Source organism: Arvicanthis niloticus, chromosome 16 (assembly GCF_011762505.2).
Source record: "Arvicanthis niloticus isolate mArvNil1 chromosome 16, mArvNil1.pat.X, whole genome shotgun sequence".
In the NCBI taxonomy this organism is placed as follows: Eukaryota; Metazoa; Chordata; class Mammalia; order Rodentia; family Muridae; genus Arvicanthis; species Arvicanthis niloticus.
The window spans coordinates 41,016,918-41,039,868 of NC_047673.1; positions in this window are offsets into that span (position 1 = coordinate 41,016,918).

The window sequence follows — 22,951 nt, forward strand, 5'->3', positions numbered from 1 at the left end:
ATGAAATATCTTTTGCAGGAAGGAATGTCCAAGAAGGGAACTTTATTGGCTAAAACCTCAAGGCCGGCCCATCTGGATACTTCATTGGCCTGTAGAACTCTGTACTACATGACTAATTGTCATGAACTTCATGTAGGGTATTGTGGTCATGTGCTCCAGGACAGGAACCAGGTTGAAAGCCTATTGTCTTAGATTAGAGAATACCTGAGTTTCTGAATCTGTTCAAGCATCCCAGTTTTTGTATGGTGACAGAGTTCCACTTACCCCACAGTGGATATAGAATAGATGGTTATAGATAAATGTGAAAGATTAAGAAAGAAGAGGATTCAGCGAGTGATAGCTAAATCAAAAGGCAATTTGATGGGCTTTATGGAAAATCCATGCAGTACTTCTTCTTAAAATATATGCATATATGAATGAATTATAAATGGAAACACCAAATGATGAGGAACCACAGTTACAACTGAACAGACTTGTCACCAAATGAAACCCGAATTCTAGTAATGGGTTAGATCTAATTGAGTTACTGGCTCTAAAGAAACCAGGGAAATTTTCAGAAAACCCACAATATTTCCAAGTCTATTTATTGCTCTTCACAAATTGGTAACAAAGTCTAATTACTGAAGACAACACCCATTCAATTCATTGAATATGGAAAAGTATAGTTGATGCCTATAAAGACCCTTTACCCCTACTGACTAATATTGTTAGCACTTTGCATGCTACCATCTGAACACAAACCTAGCTACAAATCCTTTGATATACAATGATTACCTGTCTGCAAGATACATTGGTAACATAGTGACACAAGTTCTAGGAGTAACCAACCACTATCTGATTAGATTGAAAGATCACATCATGAGATGGAACACATGCCCAACACTGCCAAGAACCTGAGAGTAGATAAGCTAAGAATCAATAGAAAAATATTATACTACAGCTCTGCTAAATGAACATAGCAACCAAGTGACTCCTTAAAACATTCTTCTAAGCACATAGATAAATATCTTGATCCCACATCACCCAAGAAGCTTTCTCTTGCAGTAGATAGTAACAAAAAATGGAGACTCAGTGTGGGACACTGTGCAGATACTGGAAGATCTTGGAACATTTGGCCCTAAATGGGATCAAATTCCTTCCCCAGAGTACAAGGAACCATGTGGAAGAGGAGATAAAAGGACTTTAAGACCCAGTGGAGATGGAGGATTCTAAGAAATCAAGGTCTTCAAAGCTCAGCAGGACTGACACACAGCTGAAATCACAGTGAGTATAGCCACATGGACAGGGCCTGTACTGGTTTAAGCCAGATGGAATTGTAGCACTGAGAATAGAGGTAGTGATAAGGACCTGTCCTAACCCAGAAGCCACCTCCAAATAATAATATCTTTCAAATGAAAACAATTAATTTCTGCCTATAGAGTCTCATTATATATAGAAGCAATTCTTTTTATTGGATATTTTCCTTATTTACAGTTCAAATGTTATCCCTTTTCCCAGTTTCCCAGCTGCAAACCCCCTATCCTAGCCCCACTTCTTCTGAAACAATGAGAGTGCTCTCCCACCCACCAACTCCCACCTTACCACTTTGGCATTCCCCTACAATGGGGCACCCAGCCATCAGAGGACCAAGGGCCTCTGCTCCCATTGATGCCCAACAAGGTCATCTTCTCCTACATATGTGGTTGGAGCCATGGGTCTCTCCATGTCTACTCTTTGGTTGGTGTTTTTGTTCCTGGGAGCTCTGAATAATTAACAAGAGCTAATAAGCCAAAAGAACTATGTGATATATTATGACTACTTAATAGTCATAAGACATTAAAATATTACAAGATTATGCTAGTTGATAACCTCAGCTGATAATGTGTAAAATAATGCTACAAAATATACTTCTATTTTACATGTATGACTGATTTGTATGTACATATATGTATACACCAAATGAATAACTGTTCTTCATAGAATCCGGAAGACAGCATCAAAAGCCTTGCAATGGGAGTCACACAGTGTCGTGATAATTTGTTTGGTAAATTTAAATAAACCCAGGACCTCCATAAGAGTAGCAGCAAGTGCACTTAAACTCTGAGACAGCTCATGAGCCACAAAATTACATGTTTTAATTAGAAAAAGCAGAAATTATAATATTTCATTAAAACTCAATTTGATCCTTATGTGGATATAGAAATTTTTAAACTATACATAATGTGTGTGTATGTATGTTTACATTATAGCTAATATATATATGTGTGTATGTATACATGTATATATATAATAGTACATATATTATATATGTATATATAATATATACTATATGGGTAACATAGGCTTCATTATATACTCCTGTATATACCCAAGTATTAACCTTGGTAGATTTGTGTAAGAGATGGTGTGGAGAATGTCTTTGTGTGTAAAATTAAACTGAAACTTGAGGGTCAGTATTGAAGCTGATAGTTGATTTTTTTATAACTGTAAAAAGAGAGATTGAACAGGAGACAAATAGAAGGTCATGTAAAATTTCAAGTACAGACTATAATTAAAATTATATATAAACTTATAAACTGCTGCTATAAACCATGATATGCTGCAGGGTTTCTGCATGCTGAAGGAGGCCAGGATTCTTCACTTTAACCTTTGGAAAGAGTATGCAAACCAATTAATTTCACATTTCTAGTCACCGAAATGCACAGGGAAATGAATGATGTGTTTCTAATCCACTGAGAGTGCATTAATTTCTACTTGTAAAACTAGAAAATGAATGCAATTCTTTAAAGCAGAATGTTGTGCTGCTCAGCAGTCTTTTGTCACTGGCTCTTGGGTAGATGAGAGGAAGAAAGATTCTTATTAGTGGCTATTCACATGCGCAGATGGCTGATAATTTGTGTTGCTTAGGATATTCTGCTTCTTGGAGCAGTGCTGTGTATCTAATCTCTAATAAGATTTCTGCACTTTAATAATCATAAATACACATTTCAAAATTTTAAATAATCAGGTGTCTTTTATCATCTATATATTTATTAGAACTTTAGCATTTTAAAAATACTCGTGTGATTCTAAGAGCAATGATGTAAACAAAGAATAAGATTAGACATGGAAACCTTGTATATTATTTTTTTATGTTCAGGGTTGTGAAGCGGTATTCAAAATAGATTGGTAATATTTTCCGTGGCTTTTGTAAAGCAAATTTGAGTTCATATGGTGATTGATACACAACCAAAAGCCAACAATAACAAAAATGCTGAGAAGAAGTAAAAGAAGTATAAAAAGGCAGGTCTACAATTTTGAAATCATGATGCCCATTTCAAGAGTTTAGACCTCTGTCTGCAGCATTAAATTTGCACCAACAATGTTCCTTGTGTGTGTTTATCTGGTTGCACTGGAGAAGAAGCTAAGTGAAATGCAATGAGAGCAGAGAAGTGAATTCAGTTGCATGTAGTTGTATCCTGAATAGGGGGTGTACAATAATAATAAGGGTTGCAGTAAAACAAAATGCAGTCGTAAAGGATATGCAGCTCAGACAATAAAGAACTAGATAGGGAATTCATTAACTAGCTTATATAATATATGATTAGAAGGATGACCATTGTAATAGCAGGAATGGTAAAACAGACGTCTCTAGGAAATTACGATAGAGAAACAGACATACAGAGAGAGAGAGAGAGAGAGACAGAGACAGAGAGAGACAGAGAGACAGAGAGACAGAGAGACAGAGAGAGACAGAGAGAGACAGAGAGAGACAGAGAAAGAGAAAGAGAGAGGGGGATGATAACTGTCTTTGAGAGGACATGGAAGAAATAAAAACAAAGCAGTTAACCAATAAACATGTTTTCCTGAATTTCTGCACAGCACATATATAACTCTCACTAATGTCAGACCTCATTCAAACTGACTGCATACATGAATAAATGAGAGTACATGGGAAGTATTTCCTGGAAACATCTCTTCAACAGCTCCAAGAATCGCTGCTTTCACTTCCTGTCTAAGGAGGAGGAAGCTTGCTTGGAGGGACAGAGGAATGCAATTATTTAATTCTATCAGCCATCACTAATTTCTGTTTGTTAGCACAGAGTATAGGAATCTTTCCTAAGTGCTCTTATCCTAGGCTTCTCAACACCAGCAATATTATTAATTTGAACTAGAAAATTATATGTGTGGGGGAGGAGGCTTTACTGGGATGTTCGTGGTTTCCAATATGACATTGGTAAAGGGCAAGGAAATGGGCTTCAGGCAGGAATCTGATATTAGGCTAGAACAAATAGTTAATTTCTGGCGGGAATCATGGTTTGTATAACTCTATCCAGTGAGTATTTTTGTAGGAACTACAACTTTGAGGTGTGATTATTGAACAGGATCAAATTTTGACAAGTAAATTATACCCTTTTCACATAAGATTTATGCTGAGCAATCAAGAAACAGTAGCAGGAACTCTTTGATCTTCCACTATTTGAGTAAAATCAGGGCATACATTTTCCTTTTGCAAAGGAAATTTCCATATATTAAAAATATTAATTTTAAAAGATGTTAGTTTTTGTTTTACATTCCAAAAATCAAAGTGCTTTAATCTACAAAGATGTTACCTTGTTTGCCAGTAGTAATATCTATTGTGCTTTGTCTGTCTCTATCTCCATATCATTGACCTGTCTTTCCATCTGTCTGTCTGTCTGTCTGTCTGTCTGTCTGTCTGTCTATGTTTCTATGTATCTATCGGTCTATCTACCTACCTATCTGTCTTTCTGTCTACATGCCTATATATTGATCAATATGTATATCTATCTATCTATCTATCTATCTATCTATCTATCTATCTATTTCTACTTCTTTCCTATGCACTGTTTCTCACTATACTTTATTGGGAGATAAATCTATTCAGGTTGACTAGCCACTTCCCGTCAGTTTAAACCATTATTAAAATGATCCTTTTCATAATATTTTTATTTTTCAAAATTTAAGAATAATCACATTATTTTCCTCCTTCCTTTCTTGTTTTTTTAAAAATTGGATATTTTATTGATTTACATTTCACATCTCATTTTCTTTCCACATTTCCCCTCCCTAGAACACTTCTATCCCATCCTTCTTCCTCCTTTTTGTTTTTATACCATTTTAATTACATGCAAGTATTAAGGTCAATTCTAGTTTGAGGAACTAGCAGTAAGATAGATGCAAATAGTCAAGGAACAAGCAATACAATAAACACAAATAGTTAAAAACAAGCAAGGCAATAAACAAAGTACCATGATCAGATCATTCCTGTGATTATCAGAATGAACAAAATATTTTAGCCAATTTCACTATACTAGCCCAAAGTCATTTTCACATCTGAGCCTTCTTCTTTGTTCTAGCCTAAAATTTAGATTCCTGTCTGAAACTACTTCTTTGTTCTAGCCTAATATTTAGATTCCTGCCCAAAATTAACTCTTTGTTCTAGCCTAATGTCAGATTCCTGCCTGAAGCCCATTTCCTTGCCCTTGACCTATGTCATATTTCTACCAAGCAGCACATTTTCTTGTCCTTGGCCCATGTCAGATTCTTGCCAAGCAGCTCCAAAATCTCTCCACCTCTCAGTCTTGTTTAGCTTATAAACAAGAATGAGCCTGTCTTATGTCATTCTGCCAAGAATGCCTTCATTACCTGTCATGGAATATGCATTATCAAAAGCAATGCACTTCTTTCTTAGGTTAGTAAGGCTATAGGTAGAATCTTACCCATCCTTAGCTTGCCAGCCTGTTAATTTAATAACTCTGTCTGGGGGTCCATTTTCAGGTTCAAGTCATGTACTTTGGCTGCCAACATGTTGATGTTGTTAAAGATAAGCTTCAACACAGTGAGCAGGAATAAAAGTATTTCCAGGACAAAAAGGGCTAGCATGATCTAGCTGTATATGCCATTATTGAAGCTTGACTAAAATAGAAATACTGATGACAAGCCATGGGTAATTTTATCAGCAGTATATACCACATCGATGCTCAGCAGAGTAGCATTCTTGAAATTCATAAGCTCACTATGCAAAGTTAAAATATTCAAAGAGGTGTTAGAATTATGCCAAATACACCGCAAATGTCTTTAAACTTTTTTCTAATTATAATGACTACTACATCTGTAAATTTTAGAACTATCATGAATCCAGTGATATTTGGCATGACACTCGAGATGGCTACTTACTCTTAAATTCTGAACTTCCTTCCAATAATTAGAATAGGATAAAGAGCGTCAATCTGTTCTTCCAAATGCTTATCTAAATCCACTTGTATATTCAACATATTAGTAACATTTTTGCTAAATGATTTACAACAATGGCTGTCTTAACTTCTGTGTTAAAGCAATTCCAGAAGCAGTGGTGCTAACAACCAATGTAATTAAAGCTGTTATACCAGCAATAATCAAGCCCACTAGTCTCTTGCTTCTGCTCAAAGCCTGGTTCATGTCTTTCAAGGTTCTGTGATACTCAGGGCAATAAAAGAAAGTTGGTTGATAGAACTCCATAACTGACATGTCGAGTTTCAGTGCATAACATCATAGAGCACTGCAGTTAACTTCTAAATATGTCTCTGAAAATGTCCAGAACTAGACTTCCAAATGAATACTGTTATTTCCAATTTTGCAGTGAATTCTAGTCCAGTCCATGGCTGAGTCCGAATAACTGGTCACATTTAAGAAATATACAAGAGTCATTATAACTTTTCTTTTTGATTCTCTATTCCACAAGTCCTAAAAACTTGAGGCAAGGAAGCTTCTCCCATCAGGGGTATAGGTAAGCAAAGGTGGGTTGGGAACATATGTTCAATACAGCTTTCCAGTCCCCATTGTCAGGAAACTCAGCAACCTCACAGGTCAGCATCATTCTTCGAGCAGGCAAGAGCATGTCTCACCTAACATCATACTCCTTCAGCATCCTGCAGAAAAACAAACAAACAAACAAACAAAAATTCAAAAAAATGCCATCTTCCCAATATTAAATACCTGATCAGGATCATGCCATATGCCGGTAAGTGGATTCTTCCCTTTCACCTATACATAAGTATGCCTAGTTGTACAGTGCCATAGATGCTCAGTGGAAAGTTCCTTGCCATCCCAATTTTTAAAATAAATCTAAAATAAAAACATGATTTAAATAAACTAGTGGTATACATGTATAAACCTCCCTCTTTTTTATTTTATGAAGATATTGTTTTAAAGTTCCATGGGTCCCTTCCACAGTTGTCCTTGACAATTATAAAGAATCCCTGGAATATGGGTAATGTGAAATTGCTGCCAAAAAGTCTCAAATGGTTGACTGTGATAGCCAGTTTCATTATCTGGTATTTTGTTTGTTTGTTTATTGTTTAAAATTTTTTTGTCTACTTTATTTATCTACATTTCAAATATTATCCCTTTTCCTCATCCCCACCCCCCCCCCAGAAACCCATTATCCCATCCTCCCTCCTCCTAATTCTATGGCCCCACCCATCCACTCAACTCACACTTCCCGGCATCCAGCCTTCAAGGGACCAAGGCCATTTTCTTTCACTGATGCCCTACAAGGCCATCCTCCACTACATATACAGCTGGGAACATTTGTCTCTCCATGTGTGTTCCCAAGCTACCTTTATGGACCCTGGGAGCTGTGGTTGTTTGGTATTGTAGCTTTCCCCATGGGGCCGCAAGCTCCTCATACTCCTTCAGTCTTCTCTCTAACTCCTCCAAATATAACATTGGTAAAGATCTTTTTTCAATCTATTGGTTGCTATTTTGTCCTATTGACAGTGTCCTTTGCCTTACAAAAGCTTTGAAATTTTATGAGGTTCCATTGACAATTCTTGATCTTAGAGCATAAGCCACTGATGTCCTATTCAGGAACTTTCCCCCTGTGCCCATGTATTTGAGGATCTTCCCCATTTTCTCTTCTGTTAGTTTCAGTGTGTCCAGTTTTATGTGGAGGTTTTTGATTCACTTGGATGTGAGTTTTGTACGAGGAGATAATAATGGATCAATTTGCATTTTCCTACATGCTGACATCTAGCTCAACCACCACCATTGGTTGAAAATGTTCTCTTTTCTAGCTTAAGATTTAGATTTCTGTCTATAATTACGTCTTTGTTCTAGCCTAAGATTTAGATTCCTGCCTGAAACTGAATTGTTTTTGCACCTTTGTCAAAGACCAAGTGACCATTGGTATGTAGGTTCATTCCTGGGTCTTCAAATATATTCCATTGATCTCTCTGCCTATCTCTGTACCAATACCATACAGCATTTATCACTATTGCTCTGTAGTAAAGCTTATGGTCAGGAATGATGATTCCCCCAGAGGTTCTTTTATTGTTGAGAATAGTTTTCACTATCCTGGTTTTTTTGTTTGTTGTTGTTGTTGCTGTTGTCATTCTAAATGAATTTGAGAATTGCACTTTCTAATTCTGAGAAGAATTGAGTTGGAATTTTAATTGGGATTGCATTGAATCTGTAGATTGTTTTCCACAAGATAAACATTTTTTTTCTATATTAATCCTGCCATTCCATGAGCATGGGAGACCTTTCCCCCTTCTGAAATCTCCTTTGATTTCTTTCTTCAGGGACTTGAAGATCTTGTCGCACAGATCTGACAATGGCTTAGTTAGATTCACAGAGAGGTATTTTATATTATTTGTGAATATTGTGAAGGGTGTCATTTCCTTAATGTTTTCTCAGCCTGCTTATCCTTTAAGTAAAGGATGGCTACTGATTTGTTTGAGTTAATTTTATATCCAGCCACTTTGCTGAAGTTGTATATGAGGTTTAGGAGTTCTCTGGTAAAAGTTTTGGGGCCACTTAAGTATACTACATATCATCTGCAAATAGTGATATTTTGACTTCTTCCTTTCCTATTTGTATCACTTTGACCTTTTGTTGTTTAATTCCTCTGGCTACAACTTCAAATACTATATTGAATAGGTAGGGAGAAAGTGGGCTGCCTTGAATAGTCCTTGATTTTAGTGTGATTGCTTCAAGTTTCTCTCCATTTAGTTTGATATTGGCTACTAGTTTCTTGTATATTGCTTTTACTATGTTTAGATATGGGCCTTGAATTCCTGTTCTTTCCAATACTTTTAACATGAAGTAGTGTTGAATTTTGTCAAATGCATTCTCGGCATCTAGTGAGATGATCATGTTTGTATTTCTTTGAGTTTGTTTATATAGTGGATTACATTGGTGGATTTCCAAATATTAAACCAACCCTGCATTCCTGAAATAAAGCCTACTTGATCATGGTGGGTGATTATTTTTATGTGTTCTTGGATTTGGGTTGCAAGGATTTTATTGTGTATTTGTGCATCTATATTCATTTGGGTATTTGGTCTGAAGTTCTCTTTCATTGTTGGGTCTATGTATGGTTTAGATATGAGCATAATTGTGGCTTCATAGATCAAATTGGGTAGTAATCCTTCTGTTTCTGTTTTGTGGAATAGTTTATAGAGCATTGGTATTAGGTCTCCTGAAGGTCTGATATAATTCTACACTAAAACTATCTGGTCCTAAGATTTTTTTTTTTTTTTTTGGTAGGAAGACTTTTAATGACTGCTGCTATTTCTTTAGGGGTTATAAGACTATTTAGATGGTTTATCTGATCCTGATTTAACTTTGGTACATGGTATATGTCTACAAAATTGTCCATTTCATTCAGATTTTCCTGCTTTGTTGAGTATAGGCTTTTCTATTAAAATCTGATAATTTTTTAGATTTCCTCAATTTCTGTTGTTATGTCTCCCTTTTCAGTTCTGATTTTATTAATTTTTATACTATCTCTGTGACCTCTGGTCAGTCTGGCAAAGGAATTATCTATCTTGTTGATTTTTTCAAGGAACCAACTCCTGGTTTTGTTAAATTTTTATATAGTTCTTTTTGTTTCAAATTGTTTGACTTCAGACCTGAGTTTGATTATTTCCTGCCGTCTACTCCTCTTGGGTGTATTTTCTACTTTTTGTTCTAGAACTTTAAGGTGTCTGTTGAGCAGCTAGTGTGTGCTCTCTTTAGTTTATTTTTGTAGGCAGTTAGAGCTGTGAGTTTTCCTCTTAGCAGTGCTTTCATTGTGTCTCACAAGTTTTGGTATGATGTGTCCTCATTTTCATTAAATTATAAAAAGTCTTTAATTTCTTTCTTATTTCTTCCCTAAGTTATCTTTGAGTAGAGAGTTATTCAGTTTCCATGTGTATGTGTGCTTTCTGTTGATTTTATCATTATTGAAGATCAGCCTTAGCCTGTGGTGATCAGATAGGGTGTATGGGATTATTTCAATTTTCTTGTATCTGTTGAGGCCTGTTTTGTGACCAATTATAAGGTCAATTTTGGAGAAGGTACCATGAAGTGCTGAGACAAAGCTATATTCTTTTGGTTTTGGATGAAATGTTCTATAGATATCTGCTAAATCCATTTGGTTCTGAACTTCTCTTAGTTTCTCTGTGTCTCTGTTTATATTCTGTTTCTATGATCTGTCCATTGATGAGAGTGGGGTGTTGAAGTTTCCTATTATTATTGTGTGAGGTGCAATGTATGTTTTGAGCTTTAGTAAAGTTTCTTTTATGAATGTGTGTGCTCTTGCATTTGGAGCATAGATGTTCAGAATTGAGATTTCATCTTGGTTGATTTTTCCTTTTGATGAGTATGAAGTATACTTCCTCATTTTTTTGATAAATTTTGGTTGAAAGTCAATTTTATTCAATATTTGAATGGCTACTCCAGCTTGTTTCTTGGTACCATTTGCATGGAAAATTGTTTTCCAGCCTTTTATTCTGAGGTAGTGTCTGTCTTTGTCACTTAGGTGTGCTTGCTGTATGTAGCAAAATGTTGGGTCCTGTTTATGTGTCCAGTCCATTAGTCTATGTCTTTTTATTAGGGAACTGAGTCCATTGATGTGATAATTTTCCTCCTTGTGTTGGGGGTTTCCCTCTATTATTCTTTGTAGGGCTGTAGAGATTTGTGAAAAGATCTTTTATAAATTTGTCTTTGTCATGAAATATCTTGGTTTTTTCACCTATGGTAATTGAGGGGTTTGCTGGATATAGTAGCCTGGGCTGGCATTTATGTTCTGTAACAATCTGTACAACATTTGTCCAGGATCTTCTGGCTCTTTTAGTTTCTTGTAAGAAGTCTGGTGTATTTCTTATAGGTCTGCCTTTATATGTTGATCTTTTCCGCTTACTGCTTTTAATATTCTTTCATTGTTTTGTACATTTGGTGTTTTGATTATTATGTGACAGGGAGAATTTCTTTTCTGATCTAGTCTATTTGGAGTTCTGTAAGCTTCTGGTATGTTCATAGGCATCTCTTTCTTTAGGTTAGGGAAGTTTTGTTTTTTTTTTTTTTTTTTTTGGCTATAATATTGTTGAAGATATTTACTGGCCCTTTAAGTTTGGAATCTTCGCTTTCTTCTATACCTATTATTCTTATGTTTAGTCTTTGTCATTGTGTCCTTGATTTCCTGGATGTTTGGGGTTAGGAGCTTTTTGCAATCTGTATTTTCTTTGACAGTTGTGTCAATGTTTTCTATGGTATCTTCTGCACCTGAGATTCTCTCTTTCATTGTTCATTCTGTTGGTGATGCTTGTATCCATGCCTCCTGATTTCTTTCCTAGGTTTTCTATCTTCTGGGTGGTCTTGCTTTGTGATTCCTTTAATGTTTCTACTTCCATTTTTATGTTCTGAATGGTTTTTTTCAATTCCTTAACTTATTTCTTTGTGTTTTCTTGTACTTATTTAAGGGATTTTTGTGTTTCCTCTTTAATGGCTTCTACCTGTTTACATGTGTTCTCCTGTATTTCTTTGAGGGAGTTATTTATGTTCTTCTTAAAGTCCTCTATCATCATGACCATAAGAAGTGATTTTAAATCTGAATCTTGCTTTTCCAGTGTTCCAGCTGTCTCTGATCCTGTGGTCCTGAGATCCTGGTTGTGATAGCTCCTGGGAGTCAGGCTGCTTCTGGGATCCTAAAATCCTGGTGTGCTCAAGATCCTGAGATTCTGTGATTTAATTATCCTATGTTCCTGGGTGTGTTAGAGCTCCTGAGAGTCCAGCCTCCTCTGGGTTTTGGGGAATTGGATGCAGAACTGGTACACTAGGACTGCTCTGGACACTGGTGGAGATCTGACCTCCTTTCTTCTTTTTAATACCACACTTTCCATTCACTCCACCTTCTTGACTCTCAACTTCATGGCCACTTCTTCAATTATTGATTTTTAAAATGATTATTAATAATATTTTTTTAGAATTGCCTTTTTAGACCTTTACTTCATTGCTATGAAGTGTCCATGCACAAAAGAATGGTACAACTCATTTAGTTTCAAGTCTTTTTTTACTTATTAAGCTATATTATATTAATTAATAGTTCAAGGTATTGAGCATGAGTGATAGGAGAAATTTTTTACTGTTTAAACTACAATTCTTGTGTTTATAAAATCATTTTTTAATATAGCATCATTACTGTACACATCAGTAACATTCTTAAATAATAAAACAGTTCAGACTTTAGGCACAACACTTAGCTTTTAACAGGGTATTTCTTAATCTCTATATTTTAATAACACTAATAGTACTATTAATAATAATTGTTATTATTATTCAATCTTTTTTACATTACAGCCTTTATCCCTCTCTCATTCTGCCCTTCAACAACACCTCATCCCATTTCTCCTCCCTCATCTCCAAGAGGATGTCCTCACCCCACCAGACTTCTTCTCTCCCTGTGGCCTCAAATCTTCCAAGGGTTAGTTATGTCTTCTCTCACTGATACCAAACTAGGCATTCCTTGGCTGTATATCTTTCAGGGACCTCATACCAGCTACTGTATGTTGCCTGGTTGGTGGCTCTGTGTCTGAGAGGTCTCACGGGTCCAGTTTAGTTGATACTGCTGGTCTTCCTATGGCATCACCCTCCTCTTCAGGTTTTTCTAGTCTTTCCCTAATTCAACCACAGGGGTGCAGTGCTTGTGTGTATTGGTTGGGTATAAGTATCTGCATGTGACTCAGCTACTTTTTGGGTCTCTTGGAGGGCAGCCATAATAGGCTCCTATCTTTGTATTCTTCCTGTTACTATTGGTATGAATTGTTACTATTAGTATTGGTATTCTTATATTAGTATTGGTATTCTTATATTGAGATGAGTAGGTTAGTATTGGTATGTTACACTTGGTATCAATGTGTAAATTCTTATATAAAATTTGTTGAAAGTTTAGTCTCATATTCTTTTTTTTTCTCTCCTTGCATCTACTTTTGTTTTGTTTTTGTGAGAAAGTGTCTCAATTCAGTAGCCCATGTCAGCCTTGAACTCATGTCTGATTATGCTGGGATTATAGATGTGGACCTACAACTTGGGCTCCTCTATGTCCCAGTTGATAGTGCTCATTATCTGAATGACACTCTTCTAAGTTGTCTCAATCTGCTTATATGATATCATCTCTGTTATTATGGTGCTGGATTTCAATAACGTTCTTGTTCATTACTATATACTTTTTGTATTAGTTGCAAGTAATTGAAGGCAGAGAATTCATTACGTGAAAACATTGAATATCTCAGCCAAAGTGTTATCTGTCCCACTTGCTTAACCTTTAAGGGGAAGAATAAAATCTTTTACTAGTGCCTAGCATTTGTATTCTCATAGTATGGGTGCTCAATTTTCAGTTAATAGTTTATTTAAAGAAAATGGATGAGCATGGGAAGTCATGCTTGTGAATTATACATTTTTCTTTCTGGGTAAAAGCTTTTCAAATTTTCTTGTTTGTTTATTTTTATTTTCATTTATTGGAATATATTTTTGACTTCTCATTCTCATCTCTTGAAGTTACAAAATCACAGACATATTTAGAATTTACTGTAAAGATTATCATGTACTCCCTCATACATTAAAAATTTTATGCTACAAAATAAAGATCTACTTACATCGAGTTCATAAAAATACAACTTTTCTCAACACAGACAAAATTGAAAATTTTAAAAGACTAAATAAGAAGGCAGAAAGATAGGGTAATAGCTGATAATTAAATATATTGTAAGAAAAATCTGGGACATGATTGAAAACAATTTGAATCAATGTAATATAACATTTTTCCTATACTTATTCAAGGTTGTCTTAGAAAAATAAATTGCACGGTAAGAAAGCAAATCTGATCTCAACAAGAACAAAAAGGAAGAATGATGTTGGAAAGAAAATTTTTGAGACAGATTATTTGAAAGAGAAATGATATAGAAGAGATAAAGCAGATAAATAAAAGACAATCATGGATTAGTATCAGACATGATACTGCAGAGGATGGCACAGCAAATAAAAAGCGAGTAAAGATTAACTTAGTTTGAAATGAAGTACATTAAAATTGACTGCTAAGCTCCATCAAGATTATGTTATAGCTATTATACATATACACACACAAAAATAGAAGGAAGGTATTAGGAGAGACTCTCCAAATTTATGACTGTATAAAAATCATTATAAGGTAATAATAATTTTCTATTGCCCCAAAACATTTCAGTTCTAAAGAAAGCATACAAAAGTAAATGTGCTAAATACATCCACAGGAATTTATTTGAGGCACCTTAAAATTAGAAGTTAAAATAGATTTTCTATTAAAAATTCTTTATGAAACTATTGAATTTCTGTCAGAGAAGGACTTTAATTATCATGTTGAGTCAATGACAGAAGACAGTACATATATCTAGAAGATGGATTGTAACTGGATTTGAAAAAATATTCTCATTTTTACACTCTGTTTTTATTCTAAATGTAAAAAACAGACATAATAGTTTCTTCCAAAAATTTCAAGATAGACTGATTTTATGAGAGGTTGGGGAATTCATTCAACTTATTGAGATGAAATGCCAGAAATATGTCAATAGTGGAAAAAAATAATTTATAATAATTGCTTTGGTGTGTTCAGAAGATTCTATGATGTATATGTGCAAGTATATGTGGGTTCAGAGGTATATGGTTTTTAATATATAATCACGTAGTGTTATATAGCATATATGATTTTATATATATGTATGTATACATATGTATATATATGTATACATACATATATACATATATACGTATATATGTATATACATATATGTATATATACGTATATATATGTGTATATGTGTATGTATATATATATATGCTGATACAGCAGCAATTTTAGACTTCCTGTTACTCAAACATTTAGCATGGAATTAGTTTTGAAAGAGGAAAGATAACAAAATAAAACACTAAAAAAGTTATTGTTGGTTTTCAAAGAATAGTTTTTAATGCTTTATTTTCTTAAAAGAATTGCATTACCTTTACTCTTTGAAAATAAGCATCATTTTAAAGTGCATATTTTCTAGTTACTTAGGTCATATTTTTGCTGTAATTAGCCTGATGAACAACTACTCAAATATTGAGAAAAATCTACCCACATGATTAAAATTCCTGTGGCATCGATATGGTTAAACATTTTTAAAAATATAGTAGTGATGCAAAATATATGCTCGAAGATTTCTTATCGTTGAGATCATTTCCCCAAAGTACTATTGGTTAACTAATTTGAATTTTGACTAAACACTGAATAACGTGCTACACCAAATAATCTTTCACTAATGAGTTGAGCAAGATGAGCCAATTGGCCTTTTACAATTTTAATTTCTATAATTCTATGAATTCAATACAGTGTATCAAAACCCTCAAAGGTAATGTGGTGTTAAATCAATACAAATGAGCTATAATGAAAATGGAGTATTTCCTTTATCGTGTGTTTAAGAGAAAGACTTTCTAAGGTGATTGTAGTAAGGATGTGGAAGGTTATTAAATGCAGCTAATGCCTCTTTTCCCTATGGCAAAGGTTTTAGCAGCATAAGTTTATGGACCCCTTTATTCCCCCACTCCCACATATGCCATTTTTTAATTGCTTTTCTGGATGATGCCCAAGAATTTTGAGCCTTTTCAAAGAGGTTATTCAACACAGTTCTGAAAGTTAACGATTTGTAATTTTGAGGTCAAAATTGCATGCAGTTTTTAAGCATACTTTCATCATTTATAAGGCAGAGCTTATGATGAAAAATAGAAAGAAAATTTTGTTCTGTCGGCATTTTTCAAGAATGAATATTGACTTGTTCTAAATATTTGGAGACTGAATCAGAATATGTTAATTCATAATTCATATCATGCGAGCTTGTTCTAATTTGATGAATTGATTAGTCGTAAATTAAAACCTATAAACACCAGTAAAAAGTAAATTGGTGTAATGGTATTATTTTTCCCAAAATTTTATAAGACAGTTTAGAATTTATTATTAGTTTAATAGTGTCTCAGTGTATTTTATAAGAAAGGCTTCACAATTTTTATTTATTTATTTATTTATTTATTTATTTATTTATTTATTTAAAACTACAGATTGTATTCCCCTCCCTATCCACCCTCCAAGTGTTTCACATTCCATACCTCCTCCCTGCCCCCCTGTTTCCATGAGGACGTCCTCACCCCTCATTCCCACCCCACCAGACCTCTAAACTCCCTAGTGCCTCCAGTCTCTTGAGGGTTTAAATGCATCTTCTTTGACTAAACCGACACCCAACAGTCCTATGCTGTATATGTGTTGGGGGGACTCATATCAGCTGTTGTATGCTGCCTGTTTGCTGTTCCAGTGTCTGAGAGATCACAGGGATCCAGGGTAATTGAGACTGCTGGTCCTCCTACAGGGTCGCGCTCCTCTTCAGCTTCTTCCAGCTTTCCCCTAATTCAAACACAGGGGTTATCAGCTCCTGTCCGTTGGTTGGGTGAAAATATCTGCATCTGACACTTTCAGTTGCTTTTTGGGTCTTTTGAAGGGCACTCATGAAAGTTCCCTTTTTGTGAGCCTTCCATAGCCTCAGTAATAGTGTCAGGCCTTGGGTCTCCCCTTGAGATGGATCCCACTTTGGGCCTGTCACTGGACCTTCTTTTCCTCAGGCTCCTCTCTATTTCCATCCCTGCAGTTCTTTCAGACAGAAAAAATATGGGTCAGAGTTTTGACTATGGGAAGGCAACCCCATCTCTCACTTGATGCTCTGTCTTCCTGTTAGAGGTGGGCTCTACGAGTTTCCTCTCCCCAATGCACGGTATTTCACCTAAAGTCTCTCTCTTTGAGTCCTGAAAGTGTCTCACCTCCCAGGACACTGGTACATTCTGGAGGGTCCCCCTAACCTCCTACCTCCCAAGGTTGCATGTTTCTATTCTTTCTGCTAGCCCTCAGGGATTTGAGTCATTTTCCCTCACCCAATACCAGATCTTTTTCCCTACTCCTCTTGTGGTTGCTTTCTTTCTTTTTCTTTCTTTTTCTTTTTCTTTTTTCTTTTTTACAAATTGATTTATTCCCCAAACAGGCTGAGCTTTACTAATGTATAAAATGCAAATAAAATTATATTTCAATGTAAACATGTATATTCTTTTTTTTTTTAGATATTTTATTTACACTTCAGATGGCATCCCCTTTCCCCATTCCCCCCCCAACCCCCCTTAGAAAACCCCTATCCCATGCCCCCTTTTCCTTTTTGCATTTATACATTTTTTTAAAAATAATGTTAATCATAGGCTTTATAAGTTTGGAATTGTTCAATCAGAGGTGTAACCCACTGACCAACCTAGATATAACAACTATCTTTGACTGGTGGAGATACTTGAACCTCTGCCTCCCTGTCTCCCCCCTCTTTCTCTCTTTCTTTACCTAGCTTCTCCTCTCTTTCTTCTTCTCCTCTTCTTACTCCTTTTCTTCCTCTCAGTACTCCTCCTACCTTAGCTCCTCCTACACATCACCCTTCCTGTTAAAATGAAACTTTTCTCTCAAAATACAATTAGAACATAATTATGCCAATTTGTACCAGTGAGGTACAGGATAGTCCTAATACCCAGTCCATCCTTTTGTTGACTAACCAGCTCGTCTGTCATCTATTCTAACTAAAACATGTAGTTCTGAACCTGGCTTTAGGATGAATGTCAGCTGACAACCATCCACTCAAGTCTTTTCTCTTAAGGTCAATAGCTATATGTTTTTAACCCCATCAGAAATCCAGAATGACTGAGTTAACTATAATTGTGGGAAGCACAAATCATAGTTTCTAAAACTTAGCCAATTTATAGAGACCTCTGAACACCTGGACACTCGCTCTACTTCAAAACGTTGAAGCATCTGTTCTTCTGCCTTCTGGCCCAGGATCATCTGACAGACCTTAGTGCTGCAGAATTATTAAGGGCTGATTACTCTGTCTAGGCAGATATAATCAGTCGACTATTCTGCAATTGTGTCCTTTTCTGGACAGTAATTTGTCTGTAGAAGGAAAGTGACAATTCTTGCCTAGTGGCTGTCTCACCACAACTGGAGTAACTCCAAGGATGCTCAATTTCTTCTTAGAATTCAATATAGGAAGCTGTCCGGAGCAGACAGGTCTCTAATGAAAATGCACATTAATACTGAAATGTTTGTCATGTCAATTCTAAGGATTTCTGATGTTTTGAAAACCAGCTATCCATGTAAGGTAATCTGGACTGTTGCCTGTTAACTCCACTCAGCTATTTCTACATAAAACATAGAGAACACCCTTATAATAAACTCCAAGCCATGAATTTGCTATAGTCCCTTAACTCACAGGCTGGCCATCTCAAATCAGTTAAAAAAGTTAAAGAAGGACTGGGTCTAAGCTTCGTATTCCTAACTGTGTTATACTGGTACAATGCCTATGGGAGTAACAATATTCATCTCACTCTTATATCACTAAGAAGCTCATGCCAGTGAAAATAAAATGTTAGCCCTCTTTAAAAAAAAAAACTATCTTGATACTAAAAGTTGTTTTGAGAATTGTATATTGCAGAATGATCAGCCTTGGTGTATCTACTCAACAAGCAAGCTGGGCAGACCTGCTCAAACCTCTGAGGTCCCAGAATTCCATCTGGAAGCAGTGAAGACACAGCATCAGAGGATTGTCAACTTGCTCTCCCCCCCCCCACTCCTCTTCTAATATCTCAAGCCCATAATCAGCTTGAAGAAGTTAATGATGAGTCAGCGCCCCTATTCCCTGGGCTTGGGGACTAAGGTGGTACATGTTGGGCTGTCTCTCTAGGGAAAAGTAGTGGTTTTGTCGGAAAAGAGAGGATTAGCTAGGGTTTATTGCATAGCCATAACCTATTAGTAGAAATCTGTATAATTAATATCAAGATGAAGATATAAATTCTTAAATGGCACCAATTTACTTTGTTTACAAATTTTAAGATTTGTGGTTGCTTTCTTATCCTTCCCAAGTGGGACTGAGGCATACTTACTTGGGCACTTCATCTTGCTGAACATTTTGAGTTCCGTGTGCTGTTTCTTGGGTATTCGGCACATTTTTGTTTTGGCTAATATACACTTACTAGTGAGTATATACCATGCATGTCGTTTTGAGTTACCTCACTCAGGATGATATTTTCTAGTTCCATTCATTTGCCTGCAAAACTCAAGATGTCCTCATTCTTTAGGGCTGAGTAGTAGTCCATTATGTAATTGAACTACTTTTTGTGTGTTCATTCTTCTGTCATGGGACATCTGGATTTTTTTCCAGCGTCTGGCTATCACAAACAAGGCTGTTATGAACATAGTGGAACATGTGCAGCTGTGGCATGGTGAGACATCTTTTGAGTATATTCCTGTAGGACATTGGAAGGTAGCCTGGTTTCTTGTCAAGCACAGGCTAGAAACCACTGGAGATACCAGGTGATCCTGAGGGGCCCCAGGTGAAACCCAGGTGATCCTAAGGGACAACAGGCCCTTTGCCACATACCCAGACTCTAGGTTCCTGACATGAGGTCACAGCCCTCCATAAATTTGTGTCTTTCAGTCACATAGACTCAAGACAGATCTTCATATTAGTGAGTTAAGTAAAGGCCAGAATGGCATAGCCAATTAAACTTTACTTCCCAGACATTCCTCCCTGCAAAAGGTATTTAACCTCAGGCCTTCCCTGAGAAACTGGGCTACAGATTTTCATCTACTTTCTGCCATGACGATAAACATCTTAAGACCATGAACTGTTTCTTTTCATTGGGAACAGCCACTGTCTAATCTTCCAAAGAAGACCTCTCTGCGTTCCCAGCAGAACCAGACGATCCTTGGCCTCTTATCAGGCCGGGGGACCCCTTAGCCAACTCCAGCAGTCCCTGGGACCTCAGACTGAGTTCCCCCACCCAAGAAGCAGGATCCAGAGGCTTCACATAGCCTGATACCCTCCCAGCTGCGCCTGCGTGGAGTGAGCACAGTCAAACTTCCTGTGGCCCACCCTTCTCCCTGAGTTGTGGAGCCCTGTGACTGGGAAGCTGAGGGTCACACCACTTTATCCCAACATATTCCCAAGAGTGGTATTGCTGGGTCTTCTGTTAGATCTGTTTCCAATTTTCTGAGGAACCTCCAGATTGATTTCCAGAGTGATTGTACAAGTTTGTAATCTCACCAGCAATGGAGGAGTGTTCCCCTTTCTCCACATGCTTGCCAATATGTGCTGTCACCTCAGGTTTTGATCTTAACCATTCTGATTGGTGTAAAGTGGAATCTCATGGTAGTTTTGATTTGTGTTTCTCTGATCACTAAGGACTTTGAACATTTCTTTATGCATTTCTCAGCCATTTAATATTTCTCTGTTGGGAATTCTCAGTTTAGTTCTTTACCCAATTTTTTTGATTGGGTTGTTTGGTTTTTTGGTGGTTAGCTTCTTGAGTTATTTATATATTTTGGATATTAGTCCTCTATCAGATGTGTTGTTGGTATATACAACTCACACAAACTCATGAATTTCACTGTGATACTTTCACTTGTGTACATATTTTGATTATACTCATTTGATCATAAATATTTTCATAGTTTGAAAATACTTGTTTCCAAACTATTTTGGTAACTATCTCAGCATAATGGGTGATAGCATTGCAAACCCTTTAATGGACCCAAGTTCAGTTCCCAGTAATTACTTTGGACATCTTACAGTCTTCTGAAACATCAGAAAATAATTTTTGTAGAGACATATCTACCTTCTTTTGCCCTCTGTGGACACCCAGACAGAGAACCTTACATATAGAGAACACATAAAATCTTAAAATGTTTTCTAAATGATGAGTATTTTCTAGTACTCAATACACGTGATTCCTGAGAACAAAGACTGTGTCCAAATTCTAGAAATCCTGTGTATATTATGAAATAAGTGGATTAAAAAACTATTAAACTATATATACATGAATGAAATAATACAGTTTTTATATTTGTATACATATGATAGTGGAATTACATGGTAAACTATTAATAAATACAAATACTTTTGATATATATGGTATCTGGCAAAACCAACTTTCATGAAAGTTTTATATATGGTATGGCACCTTAACTAAGAGTAACTGAATAATATATTAATTAATTTGTTTGAAATTTTATTTGGAAATGAGCTTTGGTCATGAACGGATAATTAAAATTTCTTTTTGTCACTTAGTTGTTATTTTTGTTGTTAATTTATAACAGTAAACAAATAGCGTTTATGTTTTCAAAGAAGAAATTATAATTTTTAACTTTACTGCTTTGTGCTGATTCAATTACACATAACAATACATTGGTAAAACACAAAACTCAAAAAACATAAATCACATTAATCCAGTGGCTCATACAGGTAATGGTATTATCATTATTAGGTACTGGATTATCATTATTTTATTGCTAATTTTCCATTAACTAAAATGCCACAATAAATGAAACCATAGTGATACTGCTATGCCATTAATTATTTATGGAGGGTTATTTTATTATGGAATATATACATATATAGTATACATATATATTTCATAATATATATGTATGTACATATACATAAAATTATATATATATATGTATATATATATATATATATATATATATATATATATATACACACACACACACAATTTTGACATCCAGTCATCTTCAAATAAAATGGATAGTGCTAATTTGGATATATCCCCTAAAAAAAACTATGAAAAGAAAAATAAAGTTTTACTTTTAATTATTTTCAAACTTTTTGGAGATGACCAATACATCTATCACAAATTTTAGCAGATTTCCATACATCTTACTTTACTTACTTCCTCTGGAAAACATAAACAAATGACTGTAAGTTATATTCTTATTGTACTCAGTTTTGCTTCCTTTGAATCACAAATCTGCTATTAACACCCTTTTCTCCAAAAATTCTGAGTTTTCTATTTGTTGCTTTGTTAATTGGCGAGATCTTCAGACCAGTAGTCTACAAAAAAAATTAATAATAATAAAGGAAACCTTTACATTGACAACTCTCATTCTTCAAATCAGTTCGAAGATCTCCAAATTGAGATTTACATTGGTCTTGTTAAAAGTTTAATGGATGGAATTCAGGTACAAACCAAGTTGTGTGACCTCTTCTCATGTACTCCGCTGCTGTTTATGAACTGCATATGCTTTGTAATTACTCTAAGAGACAGGCATACTAAAAAAAATTCTTTTTGAAAAATCATCTAATCATTTTTCAGAAAAAAATACATATCTAGCTTGGAAAAATCTATCATTTTTTAACGTAACAAATATGAGTTTGAAAAAGATCATCATGCTATGGTATTAGTAAAAATAGATTCAAAGAATGTAATGCAGAAGAGGAAGACATATTTTGCTAGCTGGTATAATCTGTTGTCCCTAAGATGTTCGTGCTTGTCCAAAAGAATGAAGGCAACATGCTTCCTAGGAAACTTTATTTAGAATCTCTTCCCACATTCCATATTAAGACATAAAACTTTCCTTGTATATACATAAAAATTAAGTATGGAAAGCTGTAACATTACTTGACATAAAAGCAGCATTTCTAAGAAGTATAGATAGCTTAACATTTGTCTAGTAATACTGAGTTCGTTTCAGGAGCTTGCCAAGTTAATCTCTTTAGATCATTCTCCAAATAAAACAAACGTATCATTTATTGAGTATGTAGTTTGTGGTTATAAAGTTACATTTAGTTATAAA